The sequence below is a fragment of the Glycine soja genome, chromosome 19, assembly GCF_004193775.1.
Source record: "Glycine soja cultivar W05 chromosome 19, ASM419377v2, whole genome shotgun sequence".
NCBI classification, from domain to species: domain Eukaryota; kingdom Viridiplantae; phylum Streptophyta; class Magnoliopsida; order Fabales; family Fabaceae; genus Glycine; species Glycine soja.
Window position 1 is genome coordinate 33,875,881 of NC_041020.1, and position 6,429 is coordinate 33,882,309.

General features: G+C 39.0%; 1 pseudogene; it reads left to right on the forward strand.

The window, feature by feature from the left end:
• The first annotated feature begins 5,423 nt into the window (after positions 1-5,423).
• Positions 5,424-5,876, forward strand: LOC114398966 (annotated as a pseudogene).
• Positions 5,877-6,429: the final 553 nt, after the last annotated feature.

Sequence of the window (6,429 nt, forward strand, 5' to 3'; positions counted from 1 at the left end):
TACCCCCCATGAACATACACTACATACGACGTATGAACGTGGCCTAAAGCAAGTGCCAAAGAACATGGAAGATCAGTGCACTTCACCCCCCACGAACATACACAACATCCATCGTATGAACATGACCCAAAGCAAGTGTCAAAGACCTTGGAAGGTCAGTGCACTTCGCCCTCCACGAACATACACAACATGCACATGCCAAAGCATTTCCAATAGCAATCAACATTCCATTTTCACATCATTCTTAACATAGACATCATCTCGTCTCAATGACGTTGTCAACACAACAACGACCTCATTTCATATTCACATAATCATCAACAATACCATCAATTCATGTTGACATAGTCTTTATTAACAACGTCATCTCAAATCAATATCATCATAAACATCAACATCACTACATATCAATTAAAGTTACCAATAGTGACATCAACAATGAGTCTCATTCCGTATGTAAATACATTTTCCATGCCTGAGGTTCACGCTCCCTAGGTCTTCAAACAACATCAGTTTAATAAACAATAATGTTATTCATCAACAATAGATATATCACATCCCATTCATTAAAAACATAGTTTTTCTTGAAAGAAAATCAACATGCAACAGGGATAGGCAGATATTCTCATAGCTAGGTTCTCTGACCCTAACTATGGTGTCAAAACGGTATGTTTTATAATAACTCCCCTCACTTATCGTGAGCTCTTCGTCAGTTCCTCTTTGCGTCACTTAGAGGTCTCTCTCTCGTTCACGCTTGTCGGTCTAACGCAAGTCTCTATTATGCCAAAACGTAAGAAATTTAGTATGGATTTCAAAAACAAGGTCAAAGGCAACATTTGGGGTCAAATACCACTGTCAAAACATAAAGGGCTGAGGGGTATTTCGGGTTCTACAGAAAAGAAACATCTTTTTGAAATTACGATCAGGCCAATGTGACCAGGGTTTAGTGAATGCTGCAAAAACAACCTCAAGGTTATAAAAATATAACTTTTACAATGTCTCATTCTCTAGGATTTTTCAAACGAAGCGTAAAAACACCCCATTACAGTATCCAACACATAAGAGACACTAAGAGGAACTCAAACTAGTTAGGAGAAGGCTTAGAAGTCAAGATTACCTCAGAGATACTATGAAATGGAGGATTGAAGGATTTTCTCCATCGAATCTTCGAGGAGGATTCCGCTCCTATTAAAGTATTCCTCTTGGTGTGGGGGTTCAACGACAGGTAACGGTGGCTCACGGTGGCCACCAATGGTCTTGGGTGGTGGAAAATAAGGTTTTAGGGTTTGGGAGACGTTTTTGGGGGAAGAGGAGAGTGAAAATCGTGTTTTTCATGCTAAGGGCGCATTTATAACCTGCAACTTTCGCTTAGCGGGCATGTCTCGCTAAGCCGAAGCCCACTTCTTGCGCTTAGTGCAAGAATTTAGGCTTAGCACAGCCCCCTCTATACTAGGGCTCGTTTAGTGCACCTTCTGGGCGCTCAGCGCACTTCCTCTTGGTTGGAATTGGGCTTAGCGCAGCTTCGGGCCGCTTAGCGCAATTCCCCTCGGTTGGAATTGCGCTTAGCATGCCATTCTTGCTTAGTGGGAGACCAAAAGTTATTATTTTCAAGATCCCAACGGTCAGACTGTAGAAAAATGTCTTAGGGATATCTAGACAAAATTTGATGACGATCCAACGATTAGCGAATCCGATATCGCAATTTTATTGAACTAGGTTTTGGTAAAATCTAAAATCTCATACTTTCAACTTAGCTCAACATCTATATCAAGAAATTCACACATGACTAGTTCAAGGCATACTTCAACTCATTCAAGTCTATCATGTAGTCAAATAACACAAAATCAAATATAATTACTAATAATATATATATATATATATATATATATATATATATATATATATATATATATATATATATATATATATATATATATATATCAGGGTGTTACATTATATGTATATATAACCTATCCCAAGACTTGCTAAGGAACTAACCCAAGACTTTCAAAGAAAAAAAATTTAACTTGCTAAGGAACTGACCCAAAACTTCCCAAGAGATGTACTATTTTACCAAAAGCAACACCTGTGAGTTCAAAGATTAAAGATGGACATTTAGACAAATTCTTCCCATTAGAAGTATTGATAACTTTCACTTGAATTTCATCCAATTGCTCTAACCTTGATTCCTTGACACCTAACCCACATAAATAGAAACTCATAATTAGTGATAATAGCAACATTTGTTGCATCTTTCATAAAAAGAAAATTTCACACTAAAACCATCATGACTTGTTTCTGCTATAAATCATAATGGAATTTGGGTGAGACATTTTGTCAAACACCTCATAAGCAAAATAGATTTCAACATTTCTTGAACATTTCATCAATGTTGTTCAACAATATCCATATGCTTAGATGGTGTACGGGAGCTTGCAATTTTTTTGGTCTATCAATCAATGGTCATTGTTGCTTTTGTAACCTAAGACTTCTAGAAATCATAATGGAATTTGGGTGAAGCATTTAGTTAAACACCTCATAAGAAAAACAGATTTCAACAATTTTAAGTAGAATTTGTTTTTATGATATAAGAAGCAAAAACAAGACTAAAAAAACATCAGCAAAAAATTGGAACGTATATCAAATAAAAAGTCCATATGTAATGAGAAGAAAGAAGCAACTTCAAACTTGATTTGTCACATTGAAATACCTGTGAGTGCGGCGCGATAGTGGTGGTGCAACAATGCTGTTTGGTGGTAGTTGGAGTTTGGTCATGGTGGATGAAGGGTGGAGAATGGTTCTGGTGGAAGATGATGCGGTACGACGATGTTGGTGGGTAATGCTATTTGTGTGAAATGAGTGGAGAATAGTTTCAAAATTCAAAATGAGGGCAAAGTTGTGCACATCTATTCAACAATATCCAAATGGTGCAAGAGGGAGAGGATTTTGAAATTCAAAAAGCTGGAAAAAAAAAGAGTGGATTGACAAAAATGGCTTCCAATTGGACAAGTATCAATTTGTTTAGGGAGTTGCTAGGTGCACCCAGCAATATTGCTGGTGCACCCAGCAATTTATTGAAAGGTCAATTTTGCCCTTCATTTAAAAACACAAAAAACTTTATCCCTCTTTCGGAAGCATTCTGTCTTCTCTCTTCCGCGAAAAAGCTTTTCTCCTCTCTTCTCTCTTCCGCGAAAAAGCATTCTGTCTTCTTCTCTTCTTCTCCGCGAGGCTTCTCCGGCTTCATCTTCTCCGCGAGGCTTGTCTTCCATTTGCATTCGAGGTAGGTGGCCTTCTTCTTAGCTTTCCTTTTGTTTTGCACTGTATGTGTAGCATTTAGGGTAGGTTAGTTGAACCTTAGGGTAGATGAACCTTAGGGTAAAGGACGCCGGAAAAAATGGCGGAAGCTTGGTGACGGTGAGCCTTCCGGAAGACCCGTTAGGGGTTCTTTCGGAACTTCCGGAAGAAGATCTTCCGGAAGATTTCCGGAAGAAGGGTTCTTCCGTAGGTAATGAAACGACTTCCGGAAGAACAGATCTTCCGAAAAACTCTCGGAACACCTCTTCCGGAATGTTTCCGGAAGATGTACTTGTTCCGGAAACATTCCGGAAGAGGGTTCTTCCGGATGACCTTTCAGAGGTTCCGGAAGCACTTTCCGGAAGAGCCTTCTTCCGGAATTGTTCCGGAAGAAGTACTTCTTCCGGAAGTAGTTTTTAAATTTTTTTTTTAAAAAAAAAATATTTTTTTTGTTAATTGTTTTTGTTAATTGTTTTAGTTTATTTTTTATATCATTTTAGTTGACTAATTTTCTAATTATTTAATTTAAAATTACTTATGTATTATTTTATAAATGAAGTAGTTTATTTGTATAAATAAAGTTGTGTATGTTTGGAAATATTTTGAAAGTAGTTGTTTTTTTTGTCTATAAATAATTTTTTTTATTTTATTATCAATAAAGTTGTTTATTTGATTATAAATGAAGTTGTTTAATTTTTTTTTAAAATTAAGTTGTGGATGTTTAGTAATGAATTATTTTTATATTAGTTGTGTTTTTTTTTATAAATGAAGTTGTTTATTTTTTTTTAAAAAAATTAACTTGTGGATGTTTACTAAGTAATTTAGTTGTGTTTTTTTTAGAAATGAAGTTTCTTATTTTTTTTTAAATTAAGAGTTGGATGTTTACTAATTAATTTTTTTTTACATTAGTTTTGTTTTTTTTATAAATGAAGTTTGTTTAATTTTTTTTTAAATTAAGTTGTGGATGTTTAGTAATGAATTATTTTTATATTAGTTGTGTTTTTTTTATAAATAATTGAAGTTGTTTATTTTTTTTAAAAAAAATTAACGTGTGGATGTTTACTAAGTAATTTAGTTGTGTTTTTTTTAGAAATGAAGTTTCTTATTTTTTTTTAAATTAAGAGTTGGATGTTTACTAATTAATTTTTTTTACATTAGTTGTGTTTTTTTTTTATAAATGAAGTTTGTTTAATTTTTTTTTAAAATTAAGTTGTGGATGTTTAGTAATGAATTATTTTTATATTAGTTGATTTTTTATAAAGAAAATTGTGTATATTTTGACCGAAAAAAATACGTGTTCGACATGATTTACAGATCATGGCCAGAACACGAGGTTTTAGGTCGTGCCATAGGTAGAGTTGTAGGCAGAGATAGAGCTGCTGACGAGGATGCTGGCGATGTTCCCGAGAGGCGTAGGCCTACTGCCTCAGCCCGTAGGCTACGCGTTCATCAGATGACTACGGAGGGACGTGATATGGCTGAGGACGTCGCTGACATGACTGATGATGTCCTTGAGTAGCCTACGGAGGCACCTGAGATGCGTGCGGACGCACAGGGTGCTGATAGTGGTGAGGGGTCAGATGGTGATGATGCTGCAGAGGGATTCCCTGGTGGTCCACGTGACCCGTCAGTGCTCACATCATTTGCCGAGCATGTTGCACATGCCGTGTGGAGTGGACAGGTATTTTAATTTGTTAATTATTTGTCATTGTTTATTTATTTGTTTATGATTAATTTTTTTTAATAATTGTATAATTTGTACTTCAAATCAGGAACGTCCTGATTTGAAGTTAGTGTCACATGGGAGGAAGCTGACACTGATTGGGAGGCCAGTGCCTGAGATTGAAGGCCTGGTGGCTGCCACAGGATTAAGTCCACTGATAGATTGTTCAGTTATTACTGGCGATCCTGGACTTATATCCGCATTTGTGGAGAGGTGGCATAGTGAGACTAGCACCTTCCACCTTCCAGTAGGAGAGCTGATGATCACATTGGATGATGTGTCGTCCATTCTACATTTGCCCATCACTGGCGCCTTGCACAGTTTCCACGCTCTTTCTACGGAGGAGGCCAGATTCTTGCTCACGGAGTTGCTGGAAGTGTCTGCGGAGGAGGCCAGAGCCGAGACAGCACTCACACGTGGAGCATATGTACGATTAGGATGGGTTCGTGACATTTATGAGACCAGATGTCAGGCCCGGCGGTGGATTGTCGCAGCTCGCGCTTATTTGCTGCACCTTGTCGGTTGCACTCTTTTTGCTAATAAGAGTGCAACATACGTGCATGTGGTCCACCTTGACGCTTTCCGGGACCTCGCTCATAGTGGTGGTTACGCTTGGGGGGTTGCCGCGCTGGTTCATATGTACGACCAGTTAGATGAGGCTTGTAGGACCACCACCCGACAGCTTGCGGGGTACTTGACGCTATTTCAGGTAAATTTTGTGTTTATTAATATGTTAGGTTCGATTATGATTTAAACATGTTTTTATGTTATGTTAACCTCAATTATTGTGTAGTGCTGGATCTATGAGCACTTCCCTAGTGTGCATCAGTGCGTGACTGACGATACATACCAGGAGACGTCCCCACGTGCTTCCCGGTGGTTGACGTCGAAGGCGCACATGAAGGGCATCACAGGAGCACCCTACAGGGCACGTTGTGATGGTTTGACCGTCACAGATGTGTCCTGGTTGTCGTACACGGAGCATCGGGGTGTTAGGGCGTTTCAGGAGATTTCATCGTTCCAGGGTCAGCTCAGATGGGGTCCTATGATCGTCGCAGTTCGACCGGAGTGGGTGGTACGCCAGTTCGGTTACATCCAGAGCATCCCTCCGCCGCCTGTTAGTGCACGATTGTCACAGGATCAGATAGATGACAGGTGGATGGAGTTTGCGGATCACTTACTACCTGCGGGTCAGCCTTGTTTAGTGCCTGGGCAGGTATCTGCGGATTACATTGAGTGGTTTTTCCGCATATCTCACCCTTTCATGACACCGACCCAGGCAGCTGACCAGCAGAGGGATGCACCAGCTGCAGACCCTGAGGACTACATACAGCCGCCCAGCCCCCAGGTTCCAGTGGCATTTGACCCCCCTCCATATGTGGTAAGATTATTTGCGCGTTTAATGTTTTATG